Here is a 14989-nt window from a genome sequence, read left to right on the forward strand (position 1 = left end):
TATAACCCACACAAAACCCTCACACGTTAATCAGCTAACGTTTGCAAAGAGCAATGTTTGCCATGAAATTCTCTTGATTCTTCTACATCTACCTGAAGACGTAACCTCTGTGCTGCATGCTTGTGTACTACATGTAGGTGTCGTATTATGGACCCCCACGTCCAGTCTTTATAACATTGGAGCTAGATCAGAACTGTTGGTTCACTCAGTTTGCGATCCATTATCTGCTGGACCACTAGTGCTGACCGGGCATCAGCTGTGATTGGGATTAGGACACCTTGGGGGATCCAAGCCTAGGAGTATCTGCTGAACCGGTAGTGCTGACCGGGCATCAGTTGTGATTGAGGTTAGGATACCCTGGGGATCCAAGCCTAAGAGTATCTGCTGGACCAGTAGTGCTGACCGGGCATCAACTGTGATTGAGATTAGGACACCTTGGGGATCCAAGCCTAAGAGTATCTGCTGGACCAGTAGTGCTGACCGGGCATCAGTTGTGATTGAGGTTAGGATACCCTGGGGATCCAAGCCTAATAGTATCTACTGGACCAGTAGTGCTGACCGGGCATTCGTTGTGATTGAGGTTAGGATACCCTGGGGATCCAAGCCTAAGAGTATCAGCTGGACCAGTAGTGCTGACCGGGCATCAACTGTGATTGAGATTAGGACACTTTGGGGGATCCAAGCCTAAGAGTATCTGCTGGACCAGTAGTGCTGACCGGGCATCAACTGTGATTGAGATTAGGACACCTTGGGGATCCAAGCCTAAGAGTATCTGCTGGACCAGTAGTACTGACCGGGCATCAGTTGTGATTGAGGTTAGGATACCCTGGGGATCCAAGCCTAAGAGTATCTGCTGGACCAGTAGTACTGACCGGGCATCAACTGTGATTGAGATTAGGACACTTTGGGGGATCCAAGCCTAAGAGTATCTGCTGGACCAGTAGTGCTGACCGGGCATCAACTGTGATTGAGATTAGGACACCTTGGGGATCCAAGCCTAAGAGTATCTGCTGGACCAGTAGTACTGACCGGGCATCAGTTGTGATTGAGGTTAGGATACCCTGGGGATCCAAGCCTAAGAGTATCTGCTGGACCAGTAGTGTTGACCGGGCATCAGCTGTGATTGAGATTAGGATATCCTGGGGGTCCAAGTGTGAGAGTATTTGCTGGACCAGCAGTACTGTTCGAAGATCAGCTGTGATTGAGATTAGGATACTTGGGGGGATCCAAGCCTAAGATTGTCTGCTGGACAAGTATTGCTGACCGGGCATCAACTGTGATTGAGATTAGGATACCCTGGAGATCCTAGCACAAGAGCACTGCAATTTAGAGGTGTGTGTTTAAGAATATACAGAAGACTTTTTAGTTGTAGGATTAGCAACAGAAAGGATTAAATTTATTGATTATAATTGTGGGAGTTTGCTTAGATAGCCTCTCTTGAAGTGGAACTCCCATTCTTTGTTTTGTTCATAAGGATCAACATGTGAACTGTCTGGTTGATTACAGGATACAATTGTATTTTTTGAAAACTAACTCTAACCTTTTTTGTTGATGTATTATTAGGAAATAAACATTTTTGCGTCACATTATTACACACACACTGCATGGCTTAAAAAATCACTGGTTTATTTCTGAAACATTGTCTTGAGCACAAATGATGGATTGTAATTCAATTATTTTAATGGTGTTTTTCCAACCCGTTTGAAATAATGAAATAGCTACAAGTAATCAGCCCTAGAGAATCCCTTATGTTGCCTTGTCCATTATTGTAGTCCCTAATTTCCAAGGGATAGCGGGTTGCCCTAGTCTTTATAATGATTTTTTCGAGTTCAAAGGTTACAAACTAATCTTTTAGCCTCCTTTAAAAACTATTCCTTGCAGATACAAGTACTGCAAGCACAGAAAATTGGCCCTAGGTCACACTAGCTTACAAAGCATGCACATGGTGACACTGGTAAAGGGGAAGTAACGTTTGTGAAGGTGCAATGGTCAGAAGTAAACTTTTCATTGTAAAATCAAATTAATTGATGCTTACTAGACAACTAAAGTGAGGGAACTTCTTCTGTGCCCTACCATAGATTCTGCTTCCGAACCCTTGAGTTGGTAAAGAAATGAATTCTTGTGGCGTACACTGCTTTTTATTGCATAATACTGCAGCCAATAAAGAATGAATAATAGAAAAAAAGTGGTAAAGAAATGGTTGGTATCTGGATATGTATGTTGATTTTCAAACTTGGATACAAAAGTTTCCTACGTTTGAGGAGTGAGTCACCGAGATACTTAAAGTAATTCTAGGTAAGCCAAGCCTGTCAAAAGAGGGGAGAGAAGGGGGCATGATACCTCAGGCCCTGCCTGTTTGTTCATGCAACGAATACAGATGAGACCACTATAAGCGCCAGGTGCGGGACCTGGTGTTTCCAGGATAATTTTTTTTTTTATACTTAGAGAAGGTGTTAATTGTGGACCAGGTATGGTGTTTTTGACCTGGGGCCCACAAAAACTTCTAACATGCCTTGAGCACGTGTTATTTCAGAGTGGGTGTGTGGGGTCTCCCACTTGTATAGAACACCACAAATAACCCCCAGTGCCTCAGCTTGGCGTGTATTCATGTAAAGAAAATCCGTGCCCAAGGTCACAAGCAGTGCATTTCTAGATTGCACACCATGATCTCAATCAAGCCATTAAGGTAATTGCAATTGTAATTGTACAGGAATTTATATAGCGCAAATCACCAAGCGGTCTCTAAGCGCTTGCTTAGGGAACCCGTCCTGGTATTCCCCTGTGAGATAACCACGCAGGGGTATCCGCAAGGTGAAAGCCAGGCATCCCACCGCGAGGGGCCGTTGTGGAGATTAAGCAAGCTATTGCCCAGAGTCGCAGAGTGTGAACCCGTGAATCGAGTAGGCACCGGAGCGAGAATTGTCGAGTCCATGGACATTTTAGGACTCAAGACCCCGCCGAGCCGGGAATTGAACCCTGGTCCCGGGCTGACCTCTGCTTCCAGGTCTGCCTCCCAGGGACAATGTACTTAAATTAATCAGGTTCTTAACACCTTGGCCGCTTGACAGATCCTTCTCCTGTGCTGGGCCATAATGTTAATGGGTGTGGTCATGACGAGCTCAGCTCGTCATGAGCACCCTAGAGGTATACCTCATGACGAGCTGAAGCTCGTCATGAGCATCGAAGGGGTTAATCAATATGTTTATGTATTTGGTAAGAAGCTCCAGTTCAGAGACACTTCCTGACACTATGGGGCGACTTGAAGGCTTAGTGATACCTTTATGCATCTTTGGAGACATATATGTGACCCGGTTTTGCACCTCTTAATAATAAGATAATGATACAGACATGAGTGTCTTTCTTGAATGATACTGAGTTCAAGAAGTGAGTCTCCTGTAAGTTTCTGGTACTGTTTCGGATTAAAAAGTTAACAAATCCCTGTGTTGTGCACCTCAGTGGACGACAAATTCACAAAATGGAGAATACCTGTCTGACAAAACCATGCTGATGAAATTCCTTTTTGAGAAATTGTAAACATAAGGAACATCCACTCCAGGAAAATCTGAATTGATTTTTGGAAAACAAATACTGGACCCCGGTTTGATTCACGGGTCCGGCATATGCAACATCTCAAAAACGTATTACAATTCATTTAGTTATAGGAATTGGAAGAACTTTGTTTTCTAATAAGTGGGGGTAAATGAGAGAAAAACACAAAAAGATTTAGGTTGTATGGATCTCTGCAGCCCATTTTCAATGTTTACCGTGATAAGTGTAATCTTCATCCCATCTGGAGATAATGTAAGAGTGCACTATATTCATGCATAGTCAGCACTCAAATATACTCTGTTATGACTAATGTACTAAAGGGAGGAGAGTATTATATGCTAAAAGGTATTTGGTTTGAAATACATATATTTAGAATGTGCTTAATAAAGGTGCTTGACAAGCTATGTATTACCTTAACTGGAGAAAATAACATGAAATGTTGTATTGTGAGATGCTTAATTAGGATATGTGCAACTAATGCTTAACGTTTATACACATCATTTGAAATAATCATATGCAAATGCATTTACACTGAGATGTTTAGAATTCATTGCATTTATTCATGCTTTAAGATGTTGCATTTATATTTTTATGTTTAGAAAGGTGCCCATATTCTGTAACCCTGTGCCCATGTTAACTTAGCAAAACTAGGCCTTGAGAAGAAATTAGATATGTTGCTGCTCACATTAAGATTTGAAATATAATTCACATTTAGCATTCATTATGGAACGTATGTTGCTGAGTTGTTTCTATTGCAGGTGTAGATAAGCCTTATTATCTAGAATAAAGTAGTTTTGTGGAAATAGATAGCAAAGGATGAGAAAGAGGAGTGGGCAGAGAGAATTGCTGTAATGAGGGATGAGAGGAGTTCTCTTGTGAAAGGAATGGCCAAGGAAGAGAAGAGATAATGTGCTATCTGGCTGGGAAATGTGCTGAAAGTATCCAGTTGTGCTAGAGCCATTAAAATTTCCAAAGGAGGAGCCACTTGAGAGTGTCATGTCGAAGGCAGATGATATAATGTGCTATGTTTAGTTAGGAAGAGAATCCATCTTGGTTGTCCTTAGGGAGAAGACCTATGCTACTGCTTGTGTGGTTTTAAGCTACTTGACCCATTGTGGGAGTATTTCTATTGAAGACTCTGATGACTGACACCTTTCTTCTTTCCATATTTGATTATGTTCTTACTCAAATTCTTTAGTTTAGAGTTGCCTTTTTAAGGGAGTGTAGGGAAAGTCAGGTTAACCATACTCGTTAAAGAGAATCATTTGATGCAATTTAATAATCATTTCTTCTTTCTGCTTACCTGCATAATTATTTTAGAGTTAATCATTTGCTTTGCACTATATAGGGTACATCTCTTAAGGTGATTTGGACTTACTCTGATATTTTTGTATTTTTATACGATTATACTGAGATTAATCTATATTGGTTTGTTTCTGAACTTATAATTAAACCTACTACATTCAGAATAAAGAGTTGAGTTGATTAATGTGTAGCCACATTGGTTGCACTGTATTGAAATGATAACCAGTGATTTGATTCCTTTCACGGCTCACTGTCCTAGAAAGATCTATACATTCTGGAGAGAATTGTGTAAATGGGCCTAGATTTTAGAAACTGCAACCTGAAAAAACAAAAACTGGAAAGGGAGAAACAAAACGTTGGCCACAAAAACGGTAAAAAAGACAAGGTAAGTTTTTTTTTTTTTTAAGTTAGGGTGGGAGGGAAAAGGTGGCAAAGTTGTGGTGGGTAATAATAAAAAGGAAAGAGCAATAAAAAGGGGTAGAAAGTAAAGGTTGTAGGGGAGTAGTGGTTGACAAAAAAGAAAACGGAAATCTGCTGAAGGGCTTCACCAGCATTCTAGATGGCAAGGAGTCAATGATGGTGGGCAGGAAATGTAAAATAAAATAAATAAATAAAAGTAGAGTGAAAGTAAGAGGGCAATGGCCCTGTATGGAAGGGAAAAAAAGAACATAAAAGTGTTGAGGTGAAGTAGGCACAATAATACGAAGAGGAGGGGAGAGGTTAATACCAGGGAAGTTGAGAGGAACCCCCCCCCATTAAAAAAGCATAGTGTAGGAGGGGAAGCAAAAAGGTAAAATATGGTGGCAAAAAAAACAGAATTATACATTTTCACCAAAGGGGCAATCACTGGGTTAGTTACATCAACCTGGTGAATGCCTTACCGTGTGAAAATGTTTTGGAAACCAGTTTGACGAAAAAGGCTTGACAGAACCGTTTTCTGCAACTTAGACTGTTGTCAAATACACATGCACCCCATTTGTGTCCTTATACCAATATCTCCCCTTTTAGCTGGACCTTTGATTGTAATTGGGTCATTTTATTTGAAGGTAGTAAGGTCTTCTCTTATTTAGTGATACTGTACGGTGACGTAAAACAATAAAGAACTCTGGTGGGATTAGGGGTGCACGAGGAGTGAAACTAGAGTTGTCGAAAAACAGCCAGAGTGCTTGATAGAATTTCTCCATAAACATACAATGCAGTCTGCTTTATCTAAGAAGAATAAAGAAAAAGAACTCCAATAGTTAAGGTTCCAATTTTGAGAAATCAGTTTACTCTGTAAGTATGAATTATAACTATTTAATAATGAGAGAATGTTTCTCAAGAGAATGTGTGGTTTTGGGGTTGGCCTGCAGTGGTTACTTATTGCCAAGGAAAGGAGAAAAGGAACTTTGTGTGTACTTAGTCATCTTGAGGAAGATCTCCAAGGGTTTTAAGCTGAGCTTGCCTCCTGTTCTGAAGTCTCAGGGACACAAAGACTTCACTAGCTCAGCTCCCCTGAATTTCCTTGCTGGGAATTCTACCCGCAGAGAGGTTTTGAAGATAAAGATGGTGCACCAAAGATAAGAGTTCAGAGATTTTCAATTTCGTGAAAGTTAAATCCTTTATTTATTCGCAGCTGTTGCCGTCACATTGCCGAAGAAGCGTGCTGCCGCCACAGCTTTTTTCCAACGCATTGCCGAAGAAGTGTGTTGCATCGCCGGAGAAGCGTGTCGTCGCCGCAGAGGTTGTCGGGCGTGCACGGATCGCATCCAAGTTGTCGCATCGCATCAAAGACACCATTTTGTTGCATCACAACAGATCGTCGGATCGTTGCATCGCGGCGCCATCTTGTCGCATCGTAACCGGACCGCAGTAAGAAACTGACGCATCACCTCCTCTTCGGTAAGGAACCGATGCATTACCTCCCCTGCGCTGCAGTAAGGAAACGACACATCAACTCCCCTGAAAGCAAGGAACTGACGCATCACCTTCCCTGCGAGCCTTTTGTTTGTTATGTTTTGTGTGATGCATCCAAGGTACTTTGAAAGTAAAGTGTTGCGTTTACTAACTACATTGAACTAAGCTATTTCTACAATTTTAAAGTCATATTCTTGATAGTGTATTGTGGACTTTTTGTTGTTTGGTCCTTGTTAGAATTAGGGGTCTCTGGTTGGCACAGGCATGTACTTGTGACAAGCAGGGACCCTCTCCTCTAGTCAGGGCAAGGGACTTACTCCCCGAAATAACCCCTGCTCACCCTCTAGGCGGCGTGGCGCGAGCAGACAAGGCTAATTTCCAGAGCACATACGGTTAAGCATTTGGTATAACACACAAAATAAACTATCAACCCACCACACAGGGACACAAGACTGTGGTTTGTAAAAATATATATTCTTTATATAAAACTCTCAAGCAGGCTTTAGATACAGTTCTTAGGTTTCAGAAACGATTCCAGTTACTTTTAGAAGGTTGCCACAGTGCTTAAATATAATGGACAGTACTGAGAATGGATTCAATCACTTTAAAATGGCTTCACAGTACTAAAAATGGTTCCAGCTAGGGTTAAAAAGGATTCCACAATATTCAGAGCAAGATGTAGTTCCTTCTGGCAATAATTGTCAATGTTGTGCACTTCGTAGTGCTCCTGTGCGCTTTGCAGTGCTTCTGTACGCCTCGTGCCGTGTAAAGAAAACGGCCTCGCTAAGACTCAAGCGCCTTGCGTTAGACGCGTACGACGTGGCCTGTTCTTCAATAGGGGTACGAGTCGTACCACTTCTGTGCGACTCGTACTGTGCTTACAACCAGGGCTTTCTACAACAGCATGCGCCTCGCGGACACCTATGTCCATGCGCACCACACGATGCGGAGCGTACTAGGGCTTTTGAGGCACAAAGGGCAGTGCGAGCCGTAGGCTTAAACGCGACTCGCACCGTTCACAGCGTACAGTACCTTTTGGTCTTGGGAGTTCGGTGCGGACCAGCAAGGGGAGAACCAATGTCCCACGTGGCGATGCCTTCCTCCGGGGGTGCGAGCTACGGCTCGGCAGCTCTGGAGGGCAGCGTTGAGTTGTGGGGCAGGTTCTTCCTTCGGTGATGCGCTCCGGTCCTGGAAAGAGGGGGCGGGGCCCGGAGGAGCGGTGCGAGGCGGCGGGCAAAAGCTTTCACGAGTACGGTGTGTACTCCTCCACACCACGGGCTGCAGCTGTTCACGAACGGCGGCGGCTGCATGTCAAAGGGCAATTCACAGCGGGGAAGGCAGGCATAAGGCGAGGTCCGGTCGGCACGGTGCGAGCTACGGCTCTCAGGGGGGCCACGTAGTCACGGTGTGCGGACCAGACGGGTCCTTTCTTGGGGTGCAAGTTACAAGTCAAACAGGTGGCAGTCACGGTGCTTGGGCCAGCGGGGCTGGTCTTTGCGATGTAAGCTGGGGCTTGTCATGCAGCAATTGCGTTGCTCGGCGGGACGAGGGTGCCCAGGGTCTTTCAGAGGGCGCAGTGGATTTCAGTCTTTTCTTCCTCTCTCCTTCTTGCAGCAAGGCACCCACCACAGGCCAGTCTCTCAGGATTAGAGACAGTAGTCCTCCATGCAGCTTTCCCATGTCCTTCTCTTCAGGCAGAGTTTCTTCTTGGCGTCAACAGGATGTGATTTCTTAGGAGCAGGGCTCCTACTTTTATACACCATTTCTTTTGTTCTCGCAGGCCAGGGGGGCCTTTGCCTAATCCAGTCAGTCTCTGAGCACTTTGTTTTTCAGGCCCTGGCTTCTTCTTTCAGTGTGCAGGGCAGGGACATCAGATGCTCGGCAGGAGGTGGAGCCAGCATTCTGATGACAAGTACAGTCAGGAGCACTCTGCTGAGTCTTCCCTCTTCCTGGACCAGGTGCAGGGCAGAGTCATCAGTCGCTCCCCTGGGGGTGGAGCCAGCATTGTGGTGGCAGAGCACAGCCCTATTCAGAGTCAAGAGGCACTCCCCCCACCCATCCTGGTATAATCTCCCTATCCACCACCTGTCAATCCCAGCCTGTCCCCTGGAATTCCCCAGCCCTGTCACACACAGAAACCAGACAGCAGATACACATCAGAGCAGAGGTGGGCTGAAATGGTTAGGCAAGCAAATACTAACTTTCTAAAAGTAGTATTTGCAAACACAGGATATTAAACTAAACTTTACTAAAAGAAGTATTTTATTATTCTGAGTTCAGGCATACTAAACTTGACTTTCTACCATGCTCTCTGAGTCTGCTGGGATTATAGAGTGTAATCATTCCACAGCCCATTCTGGCCTATGGAGAGTAGGTAGCCTTACAATAGTGAAAAACGAAAATGGCTGTAATTCACTATTAGGACATGCCACACACATCAGGGCTTGTCCTAACTTATGCTTACAATGCCCCATGCCCTTGGGCCTACCATAGGGGTGGCTAATATGAAGTTAAGGGAAGGTTTAGGGACTGGCAAGTAGCTGTATTTGCGCAGTTAGCATGACAGTACCAGACTGCACGCAGGTTCTGCAATGGCAGACCTAGGCACATTTTACTAGGCCGCTTCTGTGGGTGGCACAACCAGTGCTGCAAGCCCACCAGCAGCATTTGTATTTACAAGCCCTGGCACTCCTGGTGCACTTTATTGGGGACTGACAGTAAACCAAATAAACCAATCACATATAACAATTTATAGTAGGGAGAGCATATGCGCTTTAGCACTGGTCAGCAGTGGTAAAGTGCCCAGAGTCATTAAACCAACAAAAACAGGTCAGAGAGAATATTGGAGGAAGGCAAAAAGTTCAGGGATGACCCTGCCAAGAGGGCCAAGTCCAACAGTCCTGTGTTAAGTCTAGTAAAGATTACTTATTTTTTTACTAAACTGGTGTGTTGTTCATTTGTAGTGTTTTCATTGTATTACTCTATTCGATCACAAATGCTTTATACACTGCCTCTGAGATAAGCCTGTCTACCAAGGGGGTGAGCAGGGGTTATTTTAGGAGTGTATCCCACTTTCTCGGACTAGTAGCAAGGATCCCTATTTGGACAAAGGTGCAAACCATTGCCAACTAGAGACCCCCATTTCTAACAGGCCTTATATGCATGGGTGAGAAGCTTGAACTGGCATCTTTTCTGTACAGGGAGCCAGTGAAGTTCCCTGGGGTAGGGGTGATGTGGGTTCACCTAGGGAGATACAGGATGAGTCTGGCTACGGTGTTCCGTATGGTCTGTAGTCAGTGGAGGAATTGAGCTGCGATTCCTGCATAGAGAGTTTGCCATAGTCCATTCAACTGGAGATGAGGCACCGGGTGATGGTACGTCTTGAGCTTTGGGGTAGCCATTTGAATATCTTATGAAGCATATGGAGGATAAAGAAGCCTGGGCCTGCGTCTGTGACCTGGAGTGGGAGGCAGAGGTGATGTGGAGTTTCTGGGCCGTGGCATTAGATATTGAGGTGCTGGCAATCGGCCTTACCTGGTGGTGAAGTCTGGCAGGTCGCATGGAGACACTTTGTTGCGATCCCCCGTGTCCCATCCCCTCCAGTGTCCTTTCCCACGTTTCCCACCTCCTAGCTGTCCAGCCACCCCACAGCACTACTTAATGGCGGATGCTGTGTGGCCATGTGCAGCGGGCATGCCACTGGTGCGCCAAATGTAAGCCAAAGGCAGGCCAGCCTGCGCCCGTCTGCCCCTGTACCGCACCCAACACCAGGAATTCTGCCTCTGACACTCCACCACTACGACGCCAGCACCCTCCTCGCCCCTCAACCCTGGACGCCACGCCACCTGCCATCTAGCATCACCAAAGAATACCTTTGCACCCTGCACCTGCCAAAACTTCAAACACACCTTCTGCTACATCAGCACACCTGCACCTCTTGCTGCCCAGCCAACCAACAGCGCACCCGACCGGCTCAATTGTATTCTCCTCAACGTGCGGTCCCTTCACAAATACGCCACAGAAATCTTGGACCTCCTCGATGCCACCTCTTCAGACATCACCTTTGTCACGGAACCCTGGCCCACCTCTTCTCCGGACCAGACATCAGCATCGCCATCCCCGACGGCTACAAAATCACCCGCATGGATCACCCGTCCAGGAGGAGGCATTGCCATTGTCTATAAAAGTACACTCCGACTTACAACGCACTCTAATGACCCAAGGGTGACCATGGAACACCTCAACTTCCAGATCAGAACTAACCCCAAAACCACCATTCGCAGCTCCCTCGTCTACAAGCCCCCTGGCCCATGAACCCCCATTCACCGATGCCATTGTAGACCTCATAGCACCCAAGGCTCTCCCATCCACCAACTACATCCTACTCAGAGACCTCAAGTTCCATCTGGACAACCCAAGGTTCCAGAACACTACCCCCCTCCTGGGGAACCTTGATGACATCAATCTCAAGCAGCTAATCACCGCACCAACCCACATAGCCAGACACACGCTCAAGCCTGTCTTCTCCGCCAGCGGCAACTTCAACTACAGCCACATCACTGAACTCTCCTGGACCATCCATCATTGTATACATCATGCCTTCACCACGCCCACCATACACCACCACCATCACTGCCCCCGTCAAAACTGGATCAAGGCCACCGAAGAACTTCTCGTCAACTCCCTCAGCACCAGCACTCCACCAATGCTTGCACACATCAACACCGCAGCGTGCAACCTCCACCGATGGATCTCCAACTGCACCAACACCCTGGCCCCCTCAAGAAAAGACCAGGCAAACAACACTCCAAGAAGACCAACTGATTCGCTCCCACCTTCCATGAGTCCAGACACACCTGCAGACATCTTGAGAAGAGATGGAGCCACAACAATACCACTGAAACTCACACAACCTTCAAATCCGCTTAAGGTTTTGCTGCGTCAAAACCTTAGCCTTAAGCCTTACGCCTGACTCATGGCGGGTGTAAGGGTGGCGCAGTGCCATAGAGATAGGCCTGCCCCATGCATTGCTGGAGTTGCGTCATGCTTGCGACACAGCTGGAACAATACGTGACTTTAGCACTGATGTATCTGTCATTGTTTCGACATGGAGCACCGTACAGTAAATACGGCGCAGGCATGGTGTCGCAAGGAGGGCGCAGTGAAAAGTGTTGCAAAGCTGCTTTGTCGCAGCGATGCAACACTTTTCATGAATGAGGCCCAGGAATGTGCCCTTTCTCATTCATAGGGCGCATTCCCAACCTTTTGTTTTGGTGCAAGGCAGCGCAGCAATATCCTTGCAGCGCTGACCAAAACACACAAACATCTTTTATGTGGGCCCAAGTGTTTGCACCAGTTTTAGAACCAGCTATTTTTTGGTCTTAAAAAACTGCCTCTAACTGGACTTAGAGGCAGTTTTTTTCAGTGTTGCACCATACAAGGAGTTCCTTGTAAATATCACGAAGTGTGGTTAGCGACAGTTCTTTCACGGAAACCCCTACCTTGCATCTCATTTTTGTTTAGTCCCGCTAACAGAAGTTGCGATCTTGAAAATTCATGTTTACAGAAAAGTGCCACTAACTGCAGTTAGCGGCAATTTGTAAATAAGGCGATCAAAAAATAGCTGCTGTATCATCAAAAAATGTACGCTAAGGAGGCGTTAAGTCCTTGTAAATATGCCCCTTGGTTGCTGCTGTTGCTGACTGGGGACAGGTCTTGGGCATGCCAATACAGGCGGGATTCCTTGCATTATTTGCTTTACCTGCATCTTGGCCCTTGCTGGGGTCCCCCAGCATTCCACCTGAGCTAAGGAGTCAAGGAGCCAGGGAGAGGCCCATGTTGCTTAGTTATGCTACAAGAGCGCTGTAGGACTCACAGCCAAACCTGGCCTGCTCTGCTAACACTTACACTCCAAGGCAATTAGCCCTACATTTATTGGAGGCATATTAGTCAGTGGCATAGCCATGGGGAAGCGCAAAACAACCCCCCTCAGCCCCCACATCAGGTACGACCCTGGACAGTTTTGTGTAGAGGACAGTGGGAGTTATAAGAAAAGAAATTGAACTCTCTAAAAAGGCATTTATCTCTGTCATCACCACCGGTAGTGTCTCGCTTGAGCCAGCCGTTGATATAGTGACCTCTGTTGGCACACCTGTTAAGATCAGGCTACAATGCCATAACCTGTAGCTCCATATACTATCTCCTTGTTAAGCTAGGAAGAACATGGAGAAGGGCCACAAACTCCAGTTCCAAATTCAGGTAAAGGTGAAAAAATAAGATCACAGGAGGGAAAAGTAAAAGGTTTGGGGGGGTCAAAGGCCAAAAGACCATGCTGGGGATTAGCAACAGGCCCGTATAGCCCAGTCAAGTCAAACTTACTGCCTTGGGGGAAGCAAACCACCATGATGGTTGAAGAGATCACCAGTGGTGTTCACTCATTTTCTTTAAACGTTTTGTTAAAAAAAACGCTATGTGGAGGATACACGCATGCGCTGATCAGGTAAGGGAACGCGCATGCGCTAAATTAGGCATCCCGTTTATTTTTGACCAGCATAGGCTTCCGTACCCAAAAACCCGCGAAAACACGTAGGTGAAGGATCACTATACCAGAGGTAAGAAGCCGCCAATTTATAATCTAACAGTAGTTACATGCGTGTGGAATCGTTTTTAGACGCTAGTTAGTAGCAAGCGAATCAGCGGCTTTGAAAGGCATTGGGCATAAAGTAGCACGTTATTATTTCTGAACACGCTGTCAGTCACGATAATTGAACACGCTGACCATCCCCTTTTTTAGGGGAATAGGTATATGCACTAATCGACGCCAACACATTTATCTGATACGCCTTAAGAGCCCATAGTTAGAGAGTGGAGAGAACCGCTGATAATAACTGCCTTTTGACATGTAACCTCACAATGAAATTAGCGTTTTGATCGTTACTAATGCATTAGTTATTGTTAAGCACGCAGAGTGTGTTAAGGTTGTTTTATGATTCACCATTATGAACTGAATAGTATCAATGATGCTTTAATTGTATGATTTTTAGATTTCCCTGATGAAGGTGCAACTGGCACCGAAATGCATTGGAAATGAACGTTAAATCTGGTGAAAAAGTTTCTATATAAACTTATGAAAATACTATGAAAAACTGTTTTCTGAAACCGTTGTCAAAATAATGGAATAAAACTCAATTTGGAACCAAAGAAAGCGGATACACTGAAATTTATGTTTCACCTTATGAGTTTGAACACGTACTGAATTTTCAGCCCCCTCTTGTGCCCGGGGTGATAGGATTATGGTTCAATAGTCCTACTACATTTGGATTAGTTTGATACTCCCTAGGAGGAGGGAGATACCCTGGAGCACGGACTAAATCAGTTAAAACTCAGGCTGTGCACGTCCCACCACTTACAACCAATTTCTTGAATCCCCCTACGGGAAGGAGCACGCCTAACAATCACAATGCAGTATGATGACGTCACACACTCTACTGACATTAGACGAGAAACATTTGCGTATACCACAGAAGCCAGTGAAAGGATTTACTCACTTATTGGAACAGAAGCGACAGAACAAACGTTCGTAAAAAATAAAGAGCAGCAAATAAAGCATCTATTGTATCTAACTAGGAAAGAGATTAACCAGCGATTACACGCCAGTACCATGGTAAAATACCATAAAGCACAACGAATCCCCAGAGGCCTTCGAATCTCCCTGCGGCCGTCTCTATGCAAGAATTCTAAACCATTTACTGATCGCTGGTACGCGATCCTGAACAAATGCAGCTTGGATCTGATCCTCCTCATTATTGAAGAGTTATCTAAGATACTAGTGGAATTAAAAACCGATATAGACAAAACCACTGAAGAGTTAAGTAGGTCAATGTCAGAAGAAGAACTAAAAAAGATTCTTGAGGATATCAATAATCAACTTACCAGGCACACTCAAGAGGTCAATGAACGGAAATTAAGAAAGTATAAAAGGGATACGCTTGACTATAAATTGCAGGAAGTGTACACTTGGGCAGAAATATATGCGAGGAGACACCAAACCAAAACATACACTTCCCAAACTGATTCATCATCAACAGACGATGATAGACGCTCCACTCAAGAGGAATCAAGAAGAAGGCCATCAGTACAAAAAAGTCAAGCCGGACCATCTACAGCGGGCCCTTTTTTAGAAAGAGGCCCCACAGAAACGGTAGACCCAGGAGGGGACTCAGAAAGAACAAAAGAGACA

The sequence above is a fragment of the Lissotriton helveticus genome, chromosome 1_1 (genome assembly GCF_964261635.1).
Source record: "Lissotriton helveticus chromosome 1_1, aLisHel1.1, whole genome shotgun sequence".
Lineage (NCBI taxonomy): Eukaryota > Metazoa > Chordata > Amphibia > Caudata > Salamandridae > Lissotriton > Lissotriton helveticus.